Source organism: Panthera tigris, chromosome A1 (assembly GCF_018350195.1).
Source record: "Panthera tigris isolate Pti1 chromosome A1, P.tigris_Pti1_mat1.1, whole genome shotgun sequence".
In the NCBI taxonomy this organism is placed as follows: domain Eukaryota; kingdom Metazoa; phylum Chordata; class Mammalia; order Carnivora; family Felidae; genus Panthera; species Panthera tigris.
In genome coordinates, this window is record NC_056660.1 from 80,045,253 (window position 1) to 80,070,853 (window position 25,601).

Sequence of the window (25,601 nt, forward strand, 5' to 3'; positions counted from 1 at the left end):
AATGCCAGTTCTCCCCAAATTGATCTGAAGATTCAATATAACAATCAAAACTTGAGCATACATTTTTGGATGTAAATTTTATTAGAAATTGACAAGGAGAGCCTGAAAATTGTATGGAAATGAGAGGGACCTAGAATATCTAAAACAACTTTGAGAAAGAGGAACAAAGTTGGAGGACTGAGACTATGTGATTTCAAGACTAATTCTAAAGCTGCATTGATGAAGACGGTGATTTTGGTGTCCAGGAGACGACCCGACAGCATCGCATGGAAACAGACCCACACATATGTGGATAAATGGTTTTCGACAGAGGTGCAAAGGCAATGGAGTAGAGGAAGGATAGATTTGAAGAACTGATGCTGGAAAAATTGGATGTCCATATGCAGAAAGGGAACTCTAATCCCAACCTCATTCCCCAAACATGAACTCAGAGTAGATTATATGTCCAAATGTAAAACCCCAACTTATAAAACTACAAAAAGCAAACATAAGATTAAAAGCCTCATCATCTTCAGTTAGGCCAAGATTTCTTAGGTATGTCATCAAAAGCACAATTATAAAGGAAAGAATTGATAAGCTGGGCTTTATTGATATTAAGAACTTCTGTTTTTCGGGGCACCTGGGTGGCTCAGTCGGTTGAGTGTCTGACTCTGGCTCAGGTCGTGATCTCGTGGTCTGTGAATTCGAGCCCCGCATCGGGCTCTGTGCCGACAGCTCAGAGCCTGGAGCCTGTTTCGGATTCTGTGTCTCCCTCTCTCTCTGACCCTCCCTGTTCATGCTCTGTCTCTCTCTGTCTCAAAAAAATAAATAAATGTTAAAAAAAATTTAAAAAAGAAAAAAGAACTTCTGTTTTTCAAAAGATGCCTTTTAGGAAATAAAAAGTTAAACCACAGCCTGGGAGGAAAACACATACCTGATAAAGAGCTTCCATCCAAAATGTGAAAAGAACTTTTTAAAAAAATTTTTTTTAAAATGTTTATTTATTTTTGAGAGACAGAGAATGAGCAGGGGAGGAACAGAGAGAGAGGGAGAGACAGAATCCGAAGCAGGCTCCAGGTTCTGAGATGTCAGCACAGAGCCTGACGCGGGGCTCGAACCCATGAACCGTGAGATCAGGACCCGAGCCGAAGTCAGTTACCCAACCAAGTGAGCCATGCAGGCATCCCTGAAAATATGGAAAGAACTCTTAAAGAAGATGTGAATGTGGAAAACGGCTGGTAGTTTCCCAAAAGGTTAAACACGCACGCACCATGTGGACTAGCCATTCCACTTACTGGTATTTATAGAAAAAATCGTATGTCAGAAAACTCAGACATGAATGTTCAGAGCAGTCGTGCTAACCGGGACTGGAAACAACACAAATGTCCCTCGGCAGGTGGCTGGCTGAACAAACTGCTGTCTATCTACGTGATGGAGCACTGATCGGCAGTGACCGGAGGAGATGCCAGTACACACAACTGGCTGGATCACAAAATCATCACACTGAGTGGAAAAAGCCGGGTGAAAAGGACATCTTTTATGATATCGTTCGTGGGAAATTCTGGAAAATGGAAGCCCCTCCACCATGACAGAGCCGAGCCGTGGTTGCCTTGGGCCAGGGCAGGTGGGGAAGGGTTATGAAGGGGCTTCTGATTGTGGTGATGGCTTTATGGGTGTATATTTATGTCAAAACGCCCCAAATTTCCACTTTAAATACGCACAGTTCATTGTATGTCAGTTATACTTCAATAAGCATATCATTCGCCCTCCAAAACCCAACTCTGTGGAGCAAAATACCTTTAGGCAGAACCTAAGTGAGGCTGCGCATTTTGCACATTTAGCAGTGCCTGATTCAGTCATGTGCCCTCAGTGAATGTTCCCTCCGCTTTCCTGCCTTGCACGCCACGGAAATGCGGATTACTGTACCACCAGCTACAGCACCCACTGGAGGCTGCCTCCGTCTGGATTATAGAAGGCAGATCTTTGCAGAAAAACACTAATGGTTTGCAGACAGGGAGGCAATATTGATGTGTGGGGTATTTACCAGGGCCTACTCTACAGCAAAGTGGCAGGAATGGCCACCTGCCTGTTGACCGGCCTCTCTGCTTCTGCTGTCAGGGGAGCTTGCCCTCTGCCTTCCCAGTGGCCCTGGGCTCACCTGCATGTGGTGCTCTGGTCGCTGTCTCCTTGTTGGTTGTCCCTAGGCAGTGCGACTTTGAAGGACGCACCCATTTCCCCTCTGATTTTCACAGTACCTTCCGTTGGCTGCACCTGCTGAGTGAGCTGTGCTGAAGAGGCTCTGGGAGGAGAGGCATCAGTAGTCCTCTTAACTTCCTCTTCACGGGGTGACGCGGGATGCGAGACACAGCGTGCGTGGGCCTGTTATGTGGTACCTGTACTGGGAGACCTGCCAATTGTGACTGTGCCCTGGGCAAGGCCCCCGCCCCCCACCCCAGCCCCTCCTCCGTGGGCTCTTATGCTCCCATTTTCCCTGCCCTAATCCCCCAGAACACCTGGGAGCCCCTTTCCCCCAGAGCTCACTAGGGTTATTCACACTGTCTGGTCCTCAGCCTGCTCATCCTGCCTCACACATTCCTTCTGCGGAAACCTCGGTAAAGGCTCTTGGCGGTGTTTCCCCCTCTCCCTCTGTCTCCTGACCAGCCCTGTGCCTCCTGGGGTGGCCCTGCAGGCGTGAGCGTGATAAACTTCTTCCTTCGCGATCATCACTGCCACGTCTGCATGTCTTACCACACCCGATGGAGACAAATCCCGGGTCCCCGAACGGCCTGGGGTAAGTATGCTGACTGTCCCCATGTCAGGTTCCTGGTGTGTGAGGTGGGGTGGCGCTGGTGAGGCCTCGTGAGTTCTGAGAGTGTTAGGTGAGCGGTGCACCAGGAACCCCCGCCTGAGTGTGTGTTCTCCTGGGGGAGCAGCACGGAGACACTGAGGGCTGCGTCTGGACATAGCGTGCTCCTGCCCCTTTGTCTACAAATCTGGGTACAAAGAAGGTTTTAAATATACCTAGCCCACCGCTGTAGCGTTCTGCCAGGACGCTGGAGTCTTGCTTACCAGGATCAGGGCAGTGCAAAGAGTGAAATCCCCTGGGTCACACTTCACAGTGGCCTCTCCCACCACCCTCCCTGCAAACCCCGCCTGCCACTCGGAGGAGTGGACGGCCCGGCTCCCTGCTGCAGCCTGGGCACAGTGACAATCACCGCGATGGATGCTACTTACGTAATAGTTTAGGTTACCAACTGTAAATACTACTCCCAGTACTGACAGATGCTGCATGTATAGGTGATGTCATACTATTCCACAGACCTGGCATGGGCAACTAGGATTTCCAAATTTTGTGATTTCTTTGGAAAAAAATGCTTACATTTATGTATGAGGTGATAGACAAAGAGTTACAGGGAACAATGAAAAAAAAATACCTGGTGTTCACTGTTTTTCTCTGTGTATTCCTTGGTAAGACAACTCAGGATTGCTTTAGGGGGAAAAGAGGAAACGGGGAGTGTGTGTGATGGGGAGGGAAAGAGGAAGACATATTAATGATTGATAGAGGTTAACTTAAGAAATGCAGCTCTGTAGTACAGATGAAAATGAGCTGCCTACCACATTGGCCATGCCGATCGCTTTAAATTTAGCCCCCAGATCTTCCCGCCTCTTGGGGCCCTTCTGCTGAGTGAGCTGGGGTGGGACAGAGGGAGGGAGGCTTCTGCCCTAGTAAGTTTGGTTTTCTTAGCTGTGCTTAGCTAGAAAATAATTTGAAATAATACGTTTCCCTTTGTCAGGCAGACAGAACAGCGGTCTGCACCACAGTACTTAGGGAGACTCTGACACCCAGGTCTGCGAGCAGGGTCTGGCAGGGTCTGACTTCCAGGTCTGGCATTCAGGGTCTGTGTGCAGGTGGCCGCATAGGCAGCTGGCGAGGAGGGTCAGAGCACTCAGGACAAAATGCACCCCTGGATGTGTTTTCTCCTGAAACCTATTTGGAGGCGGCTGGCTGGCTGATGGGGAATCTGTGAGGGTCACTGCCACCTAGTGACGAGATGCTGGAAGGCGTCACCAGTGGCCGACTATGAGTGTGCCCTTGTGTTCATTCTCAGACTTTTGTGTCCTCCCCAGACAAGACTGAAGCGCAAAGCCCTCTGCCATATTCCGTTTTGTGCCCTTTGCTTCACAGCACAAGTGAGGAATTAGGACACTTGTCACCCTGTTAGGAATATGTGTTTCTGTGGGACACTGGCGAGTTTCCTCCACACATAACTTTTCTTGCCTTTTTAGAGAGGAATATACGCACACCTTTGAACACAAATAAAGTTGGGAATACATCGGAAGATGCGTGGGCATGTGAGTGTCAAGGTCACGGGGAAAGGTGACACTCTGGCAGACTCCTGGGAGAGGCTGGTGCCAGCCTGTCCACCCTGCCTGTGGGCCTTGAGGGTGGCACTGAGGCGGGAAGAGGGATGCAGGCACAGCCCATGTCATCCTTGGGGGGTTTAGGGCGCCCGGGGGAAGAAGGTCAGGGGAACGGAACAAACATGTGTGGCACAGAGCCCGCACGTCCCTGAGCGCAGGGCATGAGTTCTCGGGGCGGGGGGTGGCAGGTGTCTCTGGGCCCGATTCCTCTCGCCCCTGTCACCTCCCTGGGCCCCGCAAGGCCCGCCAGTGGTGGCGAAGCGGGGGCGGAGGCGGGCAGGTGAGCGGGCAGCGCTTCTGGGCCGGGAGGCTCAGGCTGAGCAAGGTTGGTGGGCGGCCGGGACTGTGCGTGTGGCCGTGCGTGTGGCCGTGCGGCACAGGGTGGCTTTCTCCCGGCTGCTGTTGGGAAAGCACAGTGATACCTGAACACGCTCTGCCTCAGTTCAGCGGTCGACTGTGCCATCCTTGTTTTCTCTCCGTTCTGCGCGTCTCTCTCTCTCTCTCTGTTCAATCACCTGTCATCTTTCGTCTGTCCGTCTGTTACCTGTTAATTTGTCTATCTGCCTAACATCCGTCTGTCTGTTTACCCACCTGATAATAATTTCAGGCCTTCTGACCATTCATCTCTGCCTGCTTTAGCATCTCCTAATGAGGTCATTCTCCACATAACCCCAGTACTGTGATCACTCTTAAGAAAATTACTAGTAATTTCTAATATCGTCTAAGAACATGGGTTGCAGTTTTCAGTACCTTCACTTGAGACTGTTTTTCTATCTCCACGTGTATCTGCCCCAGAGACCCCCTCACACCCAGTAGGGGGCTACCATAAAAATCCCGAGGATCCCAAGCACTGGCAGGGGTGTGGAGAACTGGGAACCCTGTGCACCGTTAGTGGAAATACAAAGTGGCGCAGCCACTGTCCAAAACAATATGGTTTCCTCGAAAAAGTAAAACTACCACGTAATCCAGCAATTCCACGTCTGGGTGTAGATCCCGAAGAATTGGAATCTATCTCCAAGTGATCCCCATGTTCCCATGTCATGGTGGCCCTCTTCACAATCGCCAAGATATGAAAACAGCGCAGTGCCCATTGATGGGATTAAGAAAACGTCACTCATGTAAGGGGACGCTACTCCTCCTTTCAGAGGAAGGCGGTTCCGACGTAGGCTCCAGCAGGGATGGACCTTGAGGGCGTTCTGCTGGGGGAAATAAGCCAGTCACAGAAGGACAGATCCTGAATGATTCCACTTACATGAGGTCCTGAGAGTAGTCTGTGGTCACAGAGATGGAAAGTAGAATGGTGGGTGCTGTGGGGCAGGGACTGGGGGGTTGTTTGATTCGGCATAGAATGTGGTTTTGCAAGATGGAAAAGTTTTACGATGGGAATATAATTAGCACTGCGGCACTGGGTACTTAGAAATGGTTAAGATGGTAAATTTTATGTTACATGTATTTTTTATTTTTATTTTTTTCTCCCACAATTAAAAAGAAAACCCACGTTGGGATGTGGAGGCCTACTTGTCTTGTACACTAAAGCTGCCTCTTATATCTGTGGAAGTTCACATGCCTGGCCTCAGTTTTCTTATCTATAAAATGAGCATAAAAGGCTCTGTGCTGTGCACACAGGGCCACTGGCGTGGACTGAATAATAATGTAAGAGAATGTTCTTTCTGTTGGGAGCCACATACAGATTTCAGGTGTGTGACTTTGTGACTACATGTACTCTCCCTGACCTTCTGTGTGAAGAAGTGTGTGTACTTCTAGGCTTTTAACAAGGTTACCTCCTCTCTTACTAGGGATGGCAGTTTAACATTGCACGGTATCTTTTCAGATGCTGGAGGCTAGCAAAACCCGATTTAAAAAATTCCAGTTGAGCCTATGTGTGCATCAGACTCCAGAGAAGAGGGATGCCAGTTCAAGTCCAAATCAAGGAGAGCTTCAACACTCTGGAAAAAACTAAGCAGCAGTTTGAATGAATGGTTTTACCTCGAACATCATGGTGCATCACTCACCAGTGTTAGGAAATCCCTGGGGTTACTAATTGCAAAGAAACACTTCTGGAAGCTGTCTGTGGCTGAGCTCCCCTCTCGACTCCGTTGCAGCCTCAGAGCCTGGGAGGAGTTCAGGCCACCCAGACTCCACAGGCCCGACTCTGAGAGGCAGTCCGTTTACTTGCTGTGATGGTGAAGGATGCAGGATAGAATTATTGCAGTTCTGCATTTGTCTTTGTTTTTAGAATGTGCTAATGAGGCTAACCATCATAGAGTGCTGATTTCTTTTCCTTTTCACAGCATCTCGATGTATCAGTGGATAGCCTGATGTACAGCGCTTTCTGCCTTTGGTTTCCCAAAGCTAGATGGAACTGGATAGGTATTCTAGTTCAGCGTGGATGGATATCGGCAATATAGTCTTCTGGAATGACTGCATTTTGCACATCTATCCTCCAAGCAGAAGAGCTTCATGGAGGCTTTGCAAATGGGGTCTCTTTCTTAGCTGGCTGCTCTTTTGTTTTCCCTGAAGGTCACCAGCCTCTGACTGTTGTATTGGAGAGGCTTTTCTTCCTTGAAGCGCTCAAGATTTCTGAAATACTCTCCCCTGGAGTTTTATTTCTGTTTGCCTATCTTTGACTTCCTCTCTCTGCTTCCATTATGTGTCCAGATGTGCCCCCAAATCATTTGTTTATTCGTTTCCTAACTTAAAGTACTGTATACTTTAAGTAATTTATAATGATTATTTATAATGAGAAATTTATGTATGTATTTATAACTATACTTACTGAAGTTTATAAATTATTCTACAAATGTTTTTAGAGTCAGAATAAGGCTGATCAGGTTATTTAGCTCATTTCAAAACCGCCCATTTCTAAGGGTGGCTGGACCTCCAGGAACTCAGTGTTGGCTTATGAGGATGCTACGGTGTTTCCTCCAGCCTGATCGGGAACGGGTTCTCTTTAGACGCAAAGGTGGAGACAGGCCCTAGGAAAGTTCATGTTCAGCCATAGTGTTTAATAAAGCTCTCTTGCTTATGCCATCTTTGAAATCAGGGCCATGGGCATTTCAGGTGTTATAATCTCTATTTTTTATTCTTATGGTTTTTGGCTTATTACAACTTAAAACTTGGTGGAGATTTTACCAGTAAAAGCATTATAGAAGATTAGATTTTTAATTTATTTTTTTAACATTTATTTTTTGAGACAGAGACAGAGTCTGAGCAGGGGAGGGGCAGAGAGAGAGGGAGACACAGAATCCGAAGCAGGCTCCAGGCTCTGAGCTGTCAGCACAGAGCCTGACATGGGTCTCGAACCCATGAACTGTGAGATCATGACCTGAGCCAAAGTCTGACGCTTAACCGACTGAGCCACTCAGGTGCCCCTAGAAGATTAGATTTTTAAATAGAATTGTTTGGAAGGAAGGAAACTAGAAAATAAATCTCCACGGAGTTCTCATGGCCTGGAATGTGGCTGTATCTTTTTCTGAGTGGTTGGGATAGTGGAGGAATTTAAAATTAGCTGCTTGTGTAGAGGCAAAGTATTAACTGCTCAGTGGACTTGGAAAAACTGTGGTTTGCTTTATGTTTAGTGAACTTTCTAATTAGTTTGTCTCTGCCATCTCCAGACTTTTCCTATTATTTAAGGCCTGGTAATGATGTATGTGTATTTTATGAATATGTAAGCTTTAGTAGAGAATTTTTACCTGGTCTCTTTTGTTCCTCTGCAATCATGTTTTAAAAACACCGAAGAGTGGGGGCACCTGGGTGGCTCAGTCGGTTAAACATCTGACTACAGCTCAGGTCATGATCTCATGGTTTGGGAGTTTGAGCTCCACATTGGGCTCCAGGCCGTGGAGCCTGCTTCGGATTCTGTGTCTCCCTCTCTCTCTCTGCCCCTTCCCTACTCTCTTTCTCTCTCTCTCTCTCTCTCTCTCTCTCTCTCTCTCTCTCTCAGAAAATGAATAAAACACTAAATTTTTTTTTTAAAAACACAGAAGAGTGGCTTGTGATCAAACTAAGTTTTCCCATGATTTGAGTCCTGACACATTGTCCTCTCCCTGGAGCCGGTGAAGCCTAATGCCTTCTTTAAATCCTTCCAGAACTTCCCAATTGAAGACATGAGCACAGGGACAGGTGTAGACGCAGGTACATGACACGCGTGCACACACGCCTTTTCCCCTGCGTGGCCGGGGCCACACTGCCCCACATGGTTTGCGCTGGGCAGTGGGCAGGCGTGATCGGCTGGAAGGGCGTCCATCCGCAGCCCTATCCCTCCTCCTTCCCTCATCCAGCAAGCACGGGCCGAGCATGGCTGGGCATGCTGTGGGCCGTGCGAGCTGCTGGCCTGCAGGCCCAGGAGCCGTCTGCTGCAGGGGAGGCGTGGATCGTAGCATCTCGGACACGTGGGTCCGGGGAGGCCTCCAGGGTGCTCAGCAGTCTGTGCAGGGAGGGCAGATGTTGTCAGGTATGGGCCCGGGCCCCGGCCTGGGTAGAATGTTTGACCACAGCTCAGTGGAGGCTTTAGGTCAGGAAGAAGGGTCACATCATGGGAGGAGCCCCAGGGGGGGCAGGGTGAAAGGGTGGAGAAGGCGCAGCACTGTGTGCCGCGTGGTGTGTGGCTGGAGCCACACTGCAGCCACGTGAGGGGTCAGGGTCTGGACCCAGAGTAGCTGATGAGTACAGGTGTGTGCATGTGTGTGTGTGTGTGTGTGGGGGCATGCGTATGTGTGGTGTGAGTGTGAATGTGTACACGCATGTGGACATGCGTGTGTGTGTCTGCACACATGCACGTGGACACAGAAGAAAGCTTTCCCGCACACCTCTTAACAAGGTATGGGAGTGTTTAATCAGGCGGCCTGGTTGGGGGAGGGTAGGCGTGGGCTCTGGTGGTGCCTGGTGGGCACTGACTCTGACCTGAGAGGGGGATGAGGAGGGGAGAGTGGGCCGGAGAGCTGGGGTTCTGGCCCTCTGGCTCTTTTCTGCCTTGCTGATCCCCATCTGGTCCCTGGCTGAGCCGCCGGGTCCCCTCCCGGGCCCCAGCTGGTTTCTGGCCACAGGAGCAGCCTCTGGCGCCACCTTTTGGCCGGGTGTGCCAGGACCCCAGAGCTCAGCAATGTGGTTCTGAGAAGCCCTTCCAAACCCAGACGCACTGGATCACTTTCTGGGCTTGCTGCTGCAGAAGAACTTCTGCATTTTCAAGTTCCATTTCAGATAAAACCAATTGTACTCAATTATGCTGTCCTGGGTCCTTTATCTTCTCCACGCTTAATGTGTTTTCTGTGTAGGAGCGGTGGTGTCTCTGCTCGATGGATGTATTCATGTGTAAAGCACTTAATCACTTAATTAAACAATAGGACTCTGGCCGTCAGTGTCTGCCCTGTGCAGGCTGCCAAGATGTGAGGCTAAAGGCTGAGCAACCTCAATCATCCAAGAAATGCATTAATGCTTCCTAATGGGCTCTCTGAACGCCTTCTATTGTCCTGTGTGTGTGTGTGTGTGTGTGTGTGTGTGTGTGTGTGTGTGCATTTTCCACTTTGAGACGCTTTACATTTTCTCCCTCTTTTGGAAATTAAACAGTGCATTTGCATGCAATTGCCAATCATGTCTCTGAGGAGGAGCTTCTAGAGGGGAAAGGAGAAGAGTGAAGGCCTCTGTTCTCCCCCGATAATTTAGTCCGTTGTTCAGCCTCTTCCCCCTGGCTGAGACCCCAGGAAACAGGCAGCCAGCTTGCAGATCACCGTTTCTGGTGTTTATAGGGGTGGGCGTCCCTTCTGTCTGCCCAGAATGCCTGGAGGGATGGTCCACCAGGGACTCCCAACTTTTTGAGCTGCTATCATGTTGTTACAAACCTCATCCTCCACGAAGACCTCCCACGCAGATGCCTGGGTTCACATCCCGTCCCTCCCACTTCTGACCCTCCTGCTTGAACATCCTAAGGAAACACAGCGTTTCCCCATCTCCGTAGAGACAGGAGACAGGGAGACAACCCCAGAGTTGTGGTCTGCAAAGGGACATCACATGGTGCAATGCTACTATTTCCCAGATGAGGAAATGAGCTCAGAGAGATAAAGCAACTTTCCTGGAGTCCTATAGCTCATCAGAGGCAGAAGTGGGTTTGCTGAAGAGTCTGGAAAGGGAAGTAGGGCGCCTCCTGAGACAGGACTCAAGTGCCTGGTCAGGACTCAAGTGCCTGGTGGGGACTGGCGGCTAGCTCTTGTCCTAGTTTTGCCAGTGAGCCTCAGCTTCCCACTCCATCAGGTGGGGAAGGTCATAGCAGAGACCTTGGCAGTGGTTTTGGGCTGGAAGTGCGTGGGGCAGCCATAGGAGGGAAGCTGCGTTGGGCCTGTGGCACACGCCGCTGTGGTTCAGGGCCAGCGCCACCTGGGGAGAGGTGGGGGCCTGGGGTGTGTTCTCTATCCTGAGCACTGAGGTCCATCAGCAGAAACACTGGGGGTGAGAGCTTTGCCCATCCACTCGGCTCCTGTGCTGTGTGTGCTACAGGGCCCATGCCTCTCTGGCTCTGGGCAGCGCTCCCAGGAGCCAGGTCAGGGAGTAGGATTCATTTTGTCTGCACGGTCACGGAAATAAGCTCAGAAAGAGCAGGTAATTTGCCTGACGTCAAAGGTGGGGCCCACCCCAGTGCACTGAGTTCAGAATCCACAGTGTTACCCTGACCTTGTGTTCACTTGCCCAGGACTTTGGTCACCTGGTTGACTCCAGCTGTGCGATCAGGTTTGACTCTCTGGCATTTTTTCCTCAAGCCCCTTCTTAAATTTTAGGAGAAGTTTAACTTCGGTTCTTTGGAGAAAAAACACACTCTTCCTGCACACATCCCTCACTTTACTCTCTTGAAAGTACATTTTCCCATCGAGGCCATGGGTAAAATAGTAAATACACTGCTTTTGGGAATGTATGAATTTGAAGTATGTCATCTGAAATATTAAAAAAAACAAGTTTTTAAAAAAAGTTTTTTAATGTTTATTAATTTTTGAGAGAGAGAGACAGAACGTGAGAGGGGGAGGGGCAGAGAGAGAGGGAGACACAGAATCCGAAGCAGGCTCCAGGCTCTGACCTGTCAGCACGGAGCCTGACGTGGGGCTCGAACCCACGAACCATGGGATCATAACCTGAGCCAAAGTTGGATGCTTCACTGACTGAGCCACCCAGGTGTCCCCCCCACCTCAAAATAAGTTTTTAATTGTTACGGTTTGAATGGAAAAATGAAGCTGCTACCAAAGGAAATCCACTGAATTTTATAGAAAGGCTTGGATCTGCAAATTAGATCTGTTTATCCCTGTGGGGTCTGTGAAAATCCCGGCTGGCATAGGACGAAGCAGTGATATTCCTTGCTTGCTCCTAGACCCCCAGGGAATACCCACACCACCATTCCCAGCAGAGACCTGTGAACAGTCAGGCCCTAACACCCAGGTCACCCATGTGAGCCCCGAGTTAGCCTCTTTGTCCTTCTGGGTGGCACTAGCGACTACCACCCCCGGGGAAGTGAGAATTGAGTCACTTCAATCATTTTCTGGGTTCTGCAGTTCAGATGAGGCACCTCATGAAGAAGGTGACCAGAAGCCTGCCATCGCCTGCCCCACAGTTCCCACACTGTGCACACTTCACACTCCCTGGAGAAAGCCTGGCGCCGTGTGGGTTGGTAACGAACCCCACAGCTTGCTGAGAAGGGGGCGTGAGGATCCCCCTGTTCTGGCTGACTGCGGTGGGGAGGTTATGCGTCTGGTCGATGGCACTAGGTAAATCCCCCCCTTCCTCCTATCCTGAACACCAGCTGGGCATTCAGATGGGTGTGTGTGTGTGTACATGTACCAATGTGTGTATAAATGTCCTTGATCCTCACCCATGTTTGTACCTCTATATCTGTGCACAGACCCTGACTCTGTGTACATACCACTGCATGTATCCTTGGATCAGGACCCTGTCCATATATGTACTTGCACGTCTATACTTAGACCAAGACCCTGCGTACCTACCACTGTGTCTATACGTGGTTCAAGACCCTGTCTATGTACATACCTGTCCATGTGGACCCTGTCCGCATACGTACCTGTACATCTAGATGTGGACCAGGACCCTGTCCATGTATGTACCACTCACTACATGTATATGTGGACCAGGTCCCCATTTGTATATTACCACAACATGTCAATGTGGACCAGGATCCCATCTGTGTATCCCACAGGATCCCACATATTGCCATGTGTATACATGGATCAGGACCCCACTCGTGTACAGACCACTAGATGTATATGTGGACCAAATCCTTGTCCACGTGTGCACCTGTACTGGAACGTGAACCAGGTTCTTGTCTGTATGTGTACAACTTGCGAGCGGTGCTGAGGACATTGAGAGCAGGGAATATTTCTCGAGCACTTCCTGGTATTCCCAGTCATTCCCATTGTCCAGTGGTATCACAGCTCTGGTGCAGGGTTGGGCCTATAGCTGGATGAGAGAGGTGCCCCAGAGTCCAGAGTCAAAAGAGTACCCTCAGGGTCCTGCAGGCACAGTGTGTGAGCCCAAGAGTGGCCCCTCCCTGAACTTGGCTCCCTGGTGACCAGCCTCTCACTGTTGTCTAGGTGAATCTATGGTGAATCCAGCTCAGAACAAAGAGGATTGTGTACAGCTGAATTTTTAGCTGTAATTGTTAAATTCCACTGCAGAGGCGGTCTGTAAAGTAAGCAGTCTGAGCCATTTGGTTTTCAAGAGCCAGAGTATTGAGAGAGAAAGATGTGGGGAAATTCTGCTGACTCGGCTTTGCCCACTAGAGAGGAGAGGCTGGAGAGGCTGAAGGATGCCAAGAACCACAGAGCTCTGGGATAAACGGGTGGCACAGGGAGAGGTGACTGGAGGGGTCTGGCCAGAGCTTAGGTGAGGGGGTCCAGAAGGTGAGGGCTCATGTGATCAGAGCAGCGTGGGCTGCTGTCCTGGGGAGAAGGTGGTAGAATGCAGCTTCCTGGAGAGGTCGCTCTGGCTCAGCCCTGGGGACGCAGAGAAGGGATGGAAGAGGGAGAGACAGAGGACAGCCTGCCAACCTTGATTCTGGAACCAAGGGTAAGGGGTCGTGCCTGTGCCATGTAGGCCACAGACCCAAAGGATTTAGAGTCAGGCTGAGAAGGACCTGTGAGACTTCCACTGACCTCAGGCACAGAAGGCGAGAGCTGTCAGCATGGGGCGTCTGTGGCTAGGGGGGCAGCAGAGGCCCGCGGAAGACCCAGGCCAGCACAGGACTGGCTTTGGAAGGCATGGAAGGACGTGAAGATCTCAGAGCCCAGGTCACCTCCTGGAGGAGATAAGCTCCAGTGACCACAGAAGTCTGGGAAGGATCAGGTGGTCTTTAATTGGCAAAATGAAGATTTTTCTGTCTACGGTAATGCAGGTCAGTGTGATCTGTCCTTTTCAGTTGTGGAGAAATAGAGTCTGTGCACTTCCGCACATCGGGGAAGCCACGCCTGTGATACTTGTTCTGCCTGCTGCCCTTTGCCAGGAGTTTGAGCACATGATTTTATCACCCACTCCATGCCTAACTCCTGTCGGAAATGGAAGGGGCTATCCATGGGGCAATTGGGTGTGTGGATTCCTACTGTTAAACTCACATGTGGTTTCCAGTGGGCCTCAGGTGCAGACCCTTGGTCTGAAGGAATACCAGGAAGTCCTCAGCCTTGGATTTGTTCTCCAGGGAACTTTGCCGGGCAGAGAGTGAGCTCCTGGTGGAGAGAGCAGTGGCTGGGGGAAGGCCCAGGGCGAGGATCAGGATGCCTGGCAGCTGGGGACTGGCATGGGGAAGGCCCCAGGGGCTGCTTAGGGTGATGGAGAGGAGGAGACACATTCCCCAAGGGACTGTCTGGCCTGGGGACCCCTTTCACAGCCCCAAGAACACCAGTACCCATTGAGGCTTGGCATCCATCATGTGTCCATCTGTCCGTTATGCAGCTATGCACAGAATGCTTACCCCGAATCCCTTCTGGTGCTGAGACTGTGGTACTGCCCCTGGCGTGGACAAGGCCCCACTGGCAGTCACAGCTGCACAAGCCAACCAGCCAGCTTGTGCTGTCCCAGGGTCTATAGGACCCGATGAGGGTCTGTGTGCCTTGCCCAGGAGCTGGGGGCAGGCGGGGGCAATGGTGACTAGGGGCTTTCAGGCCGCTTTTTTTTTAAACGTTTGTTTATTTTGATAGTGAGTGAGAGCCTGAACAGGGAAGGGGCAGAGAGAGCGAGAGAGAGAGAGAGCAAGAGAATCCCAAGCAGGCTTTGTGATGTCACTGCAGAGCCTGACATGGGGCTAGAACTCATGAACTGTGAGATCATAACCTGAGCTGTAATCAAGAGTTGGACACTTAACTGACTGAGCCACCCAGGTGCCCCAAAAGTAAACTGTTTTTTTCTTTTTTGAGAGAGAGAGAGAGAGAGAGAGAGAGAGAGAGAGAGAGAGAGAGGTAGAGAGAATCACAAGCAGGCTCAGCATGGAGCCCGACAGGGAGCTCAAACCTCAAAAATTGTGAGATCATGACCTGAGCCGAAATCAAGAGTCAGACGCTAAACTAACTGAGCCACCAAGGTGCCCCCAGGCCACTTTATAAGTTTGGGGAACCAAAGCACAGTTCTAAGTGTTGGCCCCACTGTGGTCAGGCAGGGAAGGGAGGTGATAAATGTGCATTTCCCTCTGCGAGTTCCAAGGAGAATGGGGCCCTGGTTGGAAGAGTGGGGCCGGGGAGGGCTGTCCCCACAGCACAGGAGCATGCTGGAGCCTGTCACGTACAGAGCAGTTGTTTGCTGGTTTCGTTCTGATCGAAATCCCAGCGCATCGCCGCGGGTAATTTGGAGACGGTGTGCATGCAGACGGAGGACAGTGGGCCTGAGACGAGCATGTCTGCTGACGCCTGTGTGTGTAGTGGGTCTCACAGTGTTCATGTCTGTGTGTGGACATGTCTGTGAACGGCTGTGTCTGTACTCTCCACTGTATTGTCTTGCTTGTCAGTTAGAAAGTAGATCTTTATCTGGGGGCTGAAAATCCAAACTTTTACCCTTTGTCCGACAAAGAACTAGGCTGAATTTATTAGGGGAGATTCTGGTTGGTGAGTGGAGGTTAGCTACACCAGGTCCCGAGGCCTGATCATCTTTTTTTTTTTTTTTTTAATGTTTATTTTTGAGAAACAGACAGAGCATGAGTGGGGGAGGGGCAGAGAGAGAGGGAGACACAGAATCCGAAGCAGCTCCAGGCTCTGAGCTGTCAGCACAGAGCCAGACGCGGGGCTCGAACTCACAAACCGCGAGATCACGGCCTGAGGCGAAGCCAGACGCTTAACCGACTGAGCCACCCAGGCGCCCCAAGCCTGATCATCTTTTTAAAGTGAAGGGTTGAGAAGCAGCTGGCCCTTGAGCATTCCTTCCGGTTCCTCCGATATGTACATCTCACAGCCCCTTGCTGTGGAACGTGTGAGAATGGCATCTGTGGGGTTTCCCAGTGCCTGTCGCTCAGGCTTGCTCTGTGTGGTCACCTGTTCATTCCCTGTGACTTCGTGGTGAGGCAGTGAAGACGTGACCCTACGTGGGCACGCCAGCCGCCCCAGAGCAGCCAGGAGACCTCACCAGAGGTGGATGGGGGAAGCCGGGAGAGTCTGGGGAGCCAGGCCCAGGCAGCGAGTCTCCCAGGGGCTCTCGTTGTTAGCGGTGGAGACGACCTCTCTCCCGGATTGTGCGTATGCTGTGTGTGTATGTGTGTGTGTGTGTTCAGAACTGTACTCCAGACTCCTCAGTTCTGGTCTGGCCCCTAGGATGTGGTGTCTGGAGAACAGGGAGGAAGTTCGGCTTCATTTCACATCCTCAGCTGGCTGTCGGAAGACAGAGCCTTGAACTCAGTGTCCGGGTGAGAGCAGCAGGTGTGACAGCCTTACATCTTCTTACCCCTGGCTTCCCTCTAGAGTCACAGTCATGACCTGTGATGCGGGCGGATCCCATCTGCTCTCCCATTTTTCTCCAACGTGAGTTTTCTCAGATTGCCACCAGATGTCAGTAACGTCCCTCTGAAAATAAATGTGCAGCCAACAGGCTGACTCGGGAGAAGGAAGTGGTGGCGTCCGTCGTCATCCACCTTGGATGAGGCACAGAGAAGGCCCAGCCTGTGTGTCTGCGCCCGGCCCTAGGGGGCCCGATGGGTGAGGGCCCGCCCCTTGGCTGGCCCACCTGCTTGTTCAGGAAGCCACAGTGTTGGGCAAGGGAGAGTTCTGTGAGGTGTGGCCCCACCCTGGTGACACCTGCCACCGGCATCTCGATCTGTTTCTGGAAGCCTGGAGCCCGTAGGTCTAGAGCTTGTGCTGGCGCATTGAGAGGCGGTGTGGGTCTGCCTGAGGGCCACGGCACTTGTTACTACAACTGAGGAAACCGCATGGAGGGACCCCATCACTGTGGCCCTGCGTCGGATGGAGACGCGCCAGGAAGCGGGAGGGGATTGATGTTGGCGGAGGAGGCAGATGGGACCCACAGACACAGTGCGGTGTTCTGTCGCTGGGCCTTGGAGTAAGGCACTGACCAACGCTGGACGGTTCTTTACTGCTTACCAGGCACCTCCACACACCTAGCTCCCTCTGCTCCACCAGAAGCATGTTAGTGGTGTTGATTCATTGCCATTTTGATACGACCATATTCAAGGCTTGTGTCCAAATTGGCTACAGGTCAGCTGGCCTGTGTCGGTCCTGGAGTGGGAGCAGCACGCTGGTCAGAGCCATGGTCTAGTGCTCCTAATTGGCCACCTGGGAGGTTTCCTCAATCACCCTTCCGCATCTCTGCCACGGCGGCAGTCATACCCCTGTCATACATACGGTTTGAGCACTAAGTGTGGTAATGTAATTATTCCAGCAAAGAGTGGCAGTGAGGGAGGAGGAGGATGGGACGAGCTGCAGTGAGAGCCCGAGAAAGGAGGCGGCTGGCCAGGGGCCCAGAGCCTTCCCGGGCCACCAGCCCTGCAGACGGCCAGGCGTCTCCGTGGCCCCAGGTCTTAGCAGATGAGTCTCTCTGGGTGAAGACCTGTTGACAGAGGGGGCGGTATATTGTAGAGAACAGATTCATCGGGCCTGGGTAATCCCAGAGCAGAGGCTCTGGGGAGGGTGCAGCAGGAGCCGGGAGTGTGTGTGCACGTTTTAGGGGCCTCTGCCCATGTCCTTACATGAGGTCCACTCCCAGGCCTGGATTCCCCTGGGGAGAATAACTCACGTTTCTTTCCTTTGGTGATGATGACGCATTCCTAGAGACCAGAATAGATCTTCTCTTGCAGTTTTCTGTGATGCTTCTGAGTCTTGCTGGTGGGTCTTTGGTTTCCCAGCCCCAGCTGTGCCCTGGGGTCACCATCCAGACATTCTGTCTGGAGGCAAAGCCCAGGCATTGGTGTTCGAAGGTGCTCCTGGGTGACTGGTGTGCAGCTGGCCCAGACCACATGTGGCAGAGGGGGGACTGTGGCCCTAGAAAGGACAGCAGAAAGCAGCTGGCAGTCAGTCTGTCAAGGCGGTCCTGGGTGCAGGAAAACAGCATTTGAGACCAAAGGTGAGCACATTCTGCTGGTGTGCTAGCTCTGGGTCCATCCGTGCCACCTCTTCATCCTTGGAAAAGTAAAGAAGTACTCAATGACCAGTAGCTTCTAGAATTTTCTCTGACAGCTCCTACTTTTTAATGCAGGGATGATCCATTTGGGATCCTGCAGGGACTAGTGTGTCTCTTCAGCCTCAAATGTGGCTCCTGTAACAAGCCAAGCCTGTTTGCCACTTACTTTCCAGAAAGGGATGCCCATGTGCCAGCAATCAGTTGTTTTAAAGAGAGGTTTTTTCTAGATTCTGATTTAAAAAACAAAACCAAAAAAACACTCCTTGTCATTTTCTGAAAAAATGACATTCTTTCCCATTCTTTTTTTAAATATAAATTTAAAAAAATTCTTTTTTAACGTTTATTTATCATTGAGAGAGAACATGAGCATGGGAAGGAGAGACAGAGAGGGGGAGACGCAGAATCCGAAGCAGGCTTCAGGCTCCTAGCTGTCAGCACAGAGCCCGACACAGGGCTCGAACTCACAAACCACAAGATCATGACCTGAGCTGAAGTCGGACGCTCAACTGACTGAGCCCCCCAGGCATCCCTCTTCCCCGTTCTTAATTTAGTTTACGACAAATGCTATTTGTCTTCATTATTGAAAACTCAGATCTTATGTAAGGAAAAGTGCAGAAATTAAAATTTGCTTCTCCAGCAGATCCTGGGCCACCTCTTAAGACTTTTTTCTTTGTTCATAGTATGCTTTTTCCTAATGGTATACTTACCAGTCTTTTAACATTGCAATGATAAAGATTTACAGTAAGAAAAATGAAGCAAGTGGGGCACCTGGGTGGCTCAGTCGGTTAAGCGTCCGACTTCGGCTCAGGTCACAATCTCACAGTTTGTGGGTTCTCAAGCCCCGTGTCAGGCTCTGTGCTGACAGCTCAGAGCCTGGAGCCTGCTTCTGATTCCGTGTCTCCCTCTCTCTGCCCCTGCCCCACTCTCACTGTCTCCCTCTGTCTCAAAAATAAACAAACATTAAAAAAAAATAAAAGAACAATGAAGCAAGTTCTACATGTAGTTTTTCATTTTCCATAAGAAGTAAATGGGAGATTAAAAACACATGGAACCAAACAGTCTGGCAGCTTCTCAAATGATTAAATGTAGAGTTACCATATGACTCAGCAATTCCACTCCTAGGGATACCCCCAAAAGAGATGAAATACGTGTTCACACTAATACCTGCCTGTGAATGTTCACAGCAGCATGATTCATGTTGTCAAAAGGCAAGAACAATCCCAGGGTCCACCGGTCTGATGAATGGATAGACATCTCCACACGATGGAATATTACTCAGCCGTGAGAACGAATGAGGCCCTGACAAGGCTCCAGTGTGGATGAGCCCAGAGAACATTACACTAAGTGGAAGAATCAAGTCACAAAAGACCACATATACAATTCTATTTATATAAAATTTCCAGAAGAGGGAGATGTATAGCGATAAAATGTAAATTGGTGATTGCTTAGGGTGTGGGGGGGGGGCAGATGGGGATAGAAGGTGGTAAGCTAAATAAAGTGTAGGAAGTTTTCCTTGTAATGATAAAATAGTCTAAAATAGGCCATGGTGATGTTTGCACATATCTGTGAACGTGTTAGAAACCTTTGAATTGTACAATTTGAGCGCATTACGCAGTAGGCGAATTATATCTTAATAAAGCTGCTACAAAAATATGGAACAACAGACTGGAGAGCCTGGGGGGTCTCTGACACCCTCTCGTTGAGAACCCCTGTTTCTGACCAGACAGCAGATCTGGCGGCCTGCACACTCCCCTTGACGAAACACAAGAAATGATGTATGAGATATGATAACGTGCATAAATTCAAAAAAGAAAGTGGGAGAAATCCCAGAGGGCACAGACACAAGGAAGGAACTGGAGATCAGCATGGTCTGAACTAGTGGCAGCCCTGGATGTAGTGGGGTCGGGCGGGCTGTCACCACTGGTCTCGTTGAGTTCTGTATCTTAACGCATCCGCGAGACAGGAGGCTGGCCTGTGTGACATGGAATGTTGGATGTAATGTGACTTTTCCCATACATGTGAAGCCAGGACCCTTGCCAAGAGCTCCATTCTTGGTAAAACGGTATTCTAGAAAGCACCCCTCCCCCCCGGCCCTATACTAGATGGGAAGGAAACTGGGCCAGTTGGGGGAAGCGCTTGTCCCAGGCTGGACACGGCCTCCATGTTCCGTGTTCCACTGCTCCGTGTTCCTGGGGCTCGAGATGTGGGTCCCAAGCCTGTAGCGGCACCTTCAAACATCTGTGCTGTGGCCCCTCAGGGACTCCTTGAGTGATGCACCGAGAAGCTGCAGAGAAACCTCCAAGGGGCGCCCCAGGTTACTTCTCATCACAGCTTCCTGAAATGAGGCAGATATGCCCTCCACCCACCGGAGAGGGAGCTCCTCTGTTAGCAAGTGAAGGGCTCTCTGTAGGGTTTGGAAAAGTGACCCATCACGTTTATGGAGTTTGAGGAAAACAGTGCAGTAATGTGAGAAGACACTGCTTAATCTCAAACGTGGAGAAAATGCTGGGGACACATTTTCATTCCATATCCACCGGCCACCTCTGCTCCTTGCTGTGGCACCTTTCTCCTGTCTTGAGTCTCAGTGCTGCTCCCCGGTCACTTCCTGCTATTTTACACCAGTGTCCCTGGCTCCCGCTCCCTGCCCCGCCTTTTACAGCATTGTGTGGGGACTCCACCATGAGGGTGTGGTCTTCTCTGCACGCTTTTGGGTCAGATGGCACCAATGGAGATCGCTGCAGAAGCAGGGCCGCTCCGGGGACAGGGCACTCGGGTTCTGATGTGCACCTGGTGATGGGGTCTGCACACACCGCTGTCAGAGGTCAGGGCCAGGTGGGGCCCCTGTGGCACAGCTGAGCACACACACACCAGGAACGTTGCTGGCACTGAACGTCCCGGAAGGAAGTGGGGTAAATATGATGGCCACACAATCATGTAGGATTACTCTTCTGCCTGCCTGCTGGGACCTGGAGACACCATCAGGTCACTTTCAGCTGGTGTGGGTAGACTTGTGGGCAGACGTGTACCTGGGTCAGCGTGGCCATGGTGGGAATGGGAAGCCATGAATTCCGCTTTGTTGGTGGTGTTGGTGTGGCTGTTAGAGCCTCAAGTAGTGAGGATGAGGGAGACTTTCCAAGTGACCCCCCCACCCCCACATACACCGGAGGCCCTTCCTGGTGTCGAGTAGGGGCGTCTGTGTCCACCTCCGCTTGCCACGTGCGTATCGGCGTGGCTTCAGTGCCACGTGCAGGGCTGTTGTATGTTTTTGCTTTTTTTTTTTTTTTTTTTTTTTAGATATGGGGGAACTTAGGTGCCATAAAAGATTATAAACCCAGGCTTCCTTTCTAAACATTTGGAATATCTTTCCGAAATGTCCTGCAGTGTACCTCCATCATTTTGTTGGGGTCAAGCAAATGTTATCATAGGACACTGTAAATATCTTAATTGTCAGAAATCTTTAACATCGCTTGCGTCGCCTGGGAGAGCTTGCCGGGAGCCCGCTGGTCACAATGGGAGCCTAACTCATGGCAGTGGCCGTGCGGGCGCCACTCCCACAGGTGCCGGGAGGGACGGGAGCCACCCCACTGCTCAGGGAGACCTTGGGCAAGTCTCCTAACACGCACAGACCCGGTTTCCTGAGAGGAACGGACGGTGGTTTAGACCAGCTGTGGTTAAGAGGTCACACTTTTCCAGGTTTCAGGGAACGTGTGCACATCTTGCTGGGCCCCTGCCTGTGTGTTCTCACCATGAAACATGTCTCCGTGGTGGTCTTCCCACGCTTACCTTCCAGACCACAGACCAGTTGTGTGGGGCGTTCTCTGGCCCTGTCACTACAAGTCCCTGTACTCCGCTAAGGATCTCCACCAGGAGGCTCCCGTTTGAGGAGTCAAGTAAGCAGCAGTCGTGGGCTTTGATGGTGCAGGCGTGGGGCAGGGATGAAGCCTTCTCGGTCCCAGCGATTGCTGGTCTTGGGTTCTAGAACACAAGACAGATTGGGGTCCAGTATGTCTGATTTGCCAAGGGGTCTCCCAAGAACCAGCCTCTCTCCCTCTGCCAGGGTGAACGTTGTTGCTGAGCCAAGGAGATTAACAGAGGTGCCAAAGAAGGTGCATTTGCAGGGCGTCAGGGGCTGATGATGGTGAGTTGTCACCGTCACCGTCCTTGCGCTCCCCGCGCGATCCCTGCGTGATCTCTGCTCTTTGGCCGCGTTGAAAGCCTCTGTTTGTCCTGCTCGCCATGAGGAACTCAAGCAAATCTTATTTTTTCCTTTCGTTTTCTTGCCTTCCAGTTGTGCTTGGAGAAGAAAACCATGCAGTCAGCTGTTTCTCTTGTTCCTGGCCGGCATCCAGCCTGTGAGAGCTCCACCTGCCGTCCCTGGGGATGCCAGGTTCCCCTCTGGCTCTTTGTTTCGTTCACCCTCCTGCTGACAAAGACCTGAGGTGCTTTAGGGACACCATTTGCGTTTTCATGTTCTCTTTCAGCCGATTGTGGTGTAAGTGGTCGCGTGTCTTCCCTGGTCTCGGCAGCAGGTGGGATGGGTCTCGGTGGCCCCGGTGTCAGCCAGGCTCTGGGACGGGAGCCGAGGCTCCCGTGGTCGGCCTTTCTCTCAACGGCGTTAAGAGCTCTGGCATGATGATTTAGGGGACACCCATCAGCTTTGCCGTGATCCAACCTGCGGACTTACCTGCGCCCACGTGGTGCTGGTGCAGTCGTGGGGTGACCTGTGCCCATCTACCCTCTGGAGTCCAAGAAGGGGGAGGACGTGTGGGCCTCGTGGAGACGAGTGTGAGCACGCAGCTCCTTGCACACCGGGCTGCGGTGCTCGGCCCAGAGGGTGGCAGGTGTGTGTTCGGTGGCCAGGAGTGTGGCCTCCATGCTCTGTGTGCTGCAGAAGGGATTCAAAGCGTGACGCTGTGGACATGGCTGAGCGAGGTGGAAGAGAGCCAGCTTGCTGCTCAGGTGATGTTTCCCGTCGAATGCTGTCCCCCAGAAGATGGTGACCTGACTTGGAAATAGGCTGTCTGTAGCTGATCGAGGCAGGATGAGGGCATCAGGATAGGCCTAGTCCAGTGAGACTGGTGTCCTTATAAAATGAGGAAATTTGGGCATAGGGACAGACATGACAGAGGAGAGAGTGGGAATGCCCGAGGCCACCAGTTGCTGGGGGAGGGGCAGCCCCAGGAAGAACCAGCCCCCCCTGATATTGGACTTCTGGCCTCCAGAACTGTGGGAGAATAAATTCTATTGGGTAAGCTGCCCCATCCGTGGGCCACTAGCCAGGGGACACTGATACCTTTTGTGTGAGTGCTACTGTAGCTGCTCTCAGGCCTCCAGACAGGTGCCTCGTCTGATACTCAGACAGGTGAGGCCCAAGGACGTTCCTGGGCCCGTGCCGCACGGGGAAGAGATGGGAAGAGTTCCCATGTGATGGGAACTTGCTCTGCAGCTGCGCTCCGTGCAGTGTGACAGCAGAGGCCTCCGAGGACATCTTCCCATGTCTAGATGCAAAGTGTGGCACATAGTAGGAGCTCAGCTGGGAAAACGCCAATGATTCACACAGAACTTGGCCACTTGAGGGCAACATGTCACTGGCGAGAACATTGTTAGTGAGATGTTTTATGTTCTTTTCCCCAGAACTCTTCAAAGTCTGGTGTGTTTTACCTCTTTTACTCGCATGTTCATGAGCCCTGGTGCTGGTGGCTACCAGACTCTAGAGTTCAGATCCTCACCTAACTGCTAAATGTCTTCGGTGATTCGATGAGCCTGAAGCCCCGTGGTGATGAGATAACCGTCCGCTCCCTTCTGTGTCACAGAAGGGGAGAGACAGCTGCCCTCTCCACCCCATGAGAGGTCAACGGGCGTGACTTCACAGGGTGTGACCCTGTGACACACATCTAGTGGATGTTCTGTGGCAGGCACTGTGGTGGCCACAAGAAGTAAACCTGGTCCCTACTCCCAAGATTTTAGGGTTTAGTTGAGAAGGTGATAAAAGCTACGGGGCTTAAAGAAGGAAGGGATTACTTTTGCCCCCAAATCTGGAGGGGTGTGTGGGAAAGTACAAGACGACGAAGACTGAAGTGCAGTGTCTTGTGGGGCCCACCTGGAGGAGCTGGCCACCACCCGATGTCACGGTCCCCTTTTTGGCTTTTAAGAACAGAGGCCCGGGCCATGCTGCCACACGGGTCCAGGGGAGCCAGCTGTTGGGGAGACACCCTGTTCTGTCTAAACTCAAGGCCAGGAAGAGTGGTGATCAAAGCCAGGCCTGTGGCCGCCTCCCACCTCCGTGCCCAGGTGTGACTGCCTGGAATGTGGAAGGCACTCAGACATCTGCCGGGTGGACCGCTCACGTAAGATACGGGCTGTGTACAAACGGAAGCACAGCCTCCCGCCTTGCCGGGACCGCCTCCCTGCGCTACAGCAGCCGAGACGGAAGGCCTGGCTCTCTCAGCTGCTCGCTAGCTCGGGCCAGCTTCATGCGTGTGCAGATCCGGGACTTGCTCACCGTGGCTTCGGCTGATGGGCACTACCTCCCCTTCTCGTTCCCTAGAGATGCCGGGAATTCTTAGGCCCCAGGCACGCCAGTTGTTGTGTTGGGATTCTGCTCTGCCCTGACCTGGCCAGTGCCGCCCAGCTGGCGCATGAGGCATCTTTGTTGCCCTGGAGGGTGTCCCCCAGCCTTCCGGGCCACACTGCTGAGTGGGTGGCATCCTGGTGGAGCTGAAGGTCTGGTCACAGCTCCAGAGTGGACGGGCTGTTTGCCACGAGTCGTCCGGCAGGACCAATGAGCTATCATTCTGTGGGGTCACCACCTGTCTTTGTACATGCTATAGCTTTTTACGTGGCCTAGTGACAAGTGACAGTGAGCTTACTGATTGAATTCTGAATTCCGTTTTCTAAATCCAAATTTTCAGGATCCCGTGTTGAGAGGCACAGAGCACGTATATTGCTGTTCAGCACTTCCTGTTTTTGAATCCAGTGGGGAAGCGTGGAGGAGTGTTCCCAGGGCTCTGCCTCCAGAACCCAAATCCAGCAGACACAGGGAGACACTCCTCCCTGGGGAGTGTCAGTCACCTGTGGGGGTGACCATGGCCTGAAGGACACGCTGACGTGACGTGATCTGTGCACACAGTTGCTTTCCTGTCTTAGTGTCTCTGAGGACCTGCTGTGCACTTGGGTATACCTGCCATGTGACTGTGTTACCACTTACCTCCTTTTGTAAATCAGATCATAAATTCACTTTGAGAATTTTTCATTTATAAAAGGAACCAGTAGTAATTCTTTTTGTGTAATGAATACTCTTCTCCTAACGATCTGATTTCAAAGTTTACATTTTTTAACAGGTTGGGTATTCGTTTCAGTGTCGATTCTTCCCCAAGACCCGTGGACATTCTAACAAAAGGCGTTATTTTCAGAATCTAAACATAAATACATAATAATGCTATGACTTGAAGCAGCATGAACAATGGAGGTAGGAAGTGAAGCAGGCTTTCACAGAAACATGAACTCATTTTCATGGCTCCCAGTATTTCTCATTACAAGTTAAACTATTTAAAATGATGGCTTAATAGGCACCACCTGAGATGTGGGCGGGATAATGAGTGTGA

General features: G+C 51.3%; 1 long non-coding RNA gene across 1 annotated transcript; it reads left to right on the plus strand.

The window, feature by feature from the left end:
• Positions 1 to 21,479: 21,479 nt before the first annotated feature.
• Positions 21,480 to 25,272, plus strand: LOC122237176. The gene is made up of 4 exons (XR_006215409.1): positions 21,480 to 21,887; positions 22,055 to 22,135; positions 22,286 to 22,436; positions 24,909 to 25,272. It is a non-coding gene; the product is annotated as an uncharacterized LOC122237176 (long non-coding RNA).
• The last annotated feature ends 329 nt before the right edge of the window (positions 25,273 to 25,601 follow it).